Genomic DNA, 460 nt, shown 5'->3' on the forward strand with positions numbered 1-460 from the left:
TTATTATTATTATTATTATTATTATTATTATTACTGCTATTCCTATAAAGGAGAGTTTTTCACTCATCTGCTCTTTTTTTCTCATTATTTCCTTTTTTTTTAAATTATTTTTGTCCTCTTCTTATTTATATCTTTTTCTTCTCTTCTTAGTGTACGTGAACTATTTTTTCTTTTTATTATTATTATTTTGTTTTTCTTTCAGTAGAGTGGGGCCTTCCAAATTCGTTTCCCTTCATTTGTGTCCTGTTCACAATTATTAATAATAGCAAACAGCCGCAGCGGTAAGAGGTGTTGGTGTTATTACGCACACCCCTTCCCCCAGTCAATAAACACCCTTTAATATCAATAGAGTGACACTCATCATCACAGTCCATTTGGAGAAACAACAAAAACAAACAAACAAAGAGAATAAATCAACCCTACAAGAAAAAGAGAAAAGCAAGAAAAGAAAAAAAAAAAA

The sequence above is a fragment of the Trypanosoma theileri genome (assembly GCF_002087225.1).
Source record: "Trypanosoma theileri isolate Edinburgh chromosome Unknown TM35_Tth_39_V1, whole genome shotgun sequence".
NCBI lineage: Eukaryota > Euglenozoa > Kinetoplastea > Trypanosomatida > Trypanosomatidae > Trypanosoma > Trypanosoma theileri.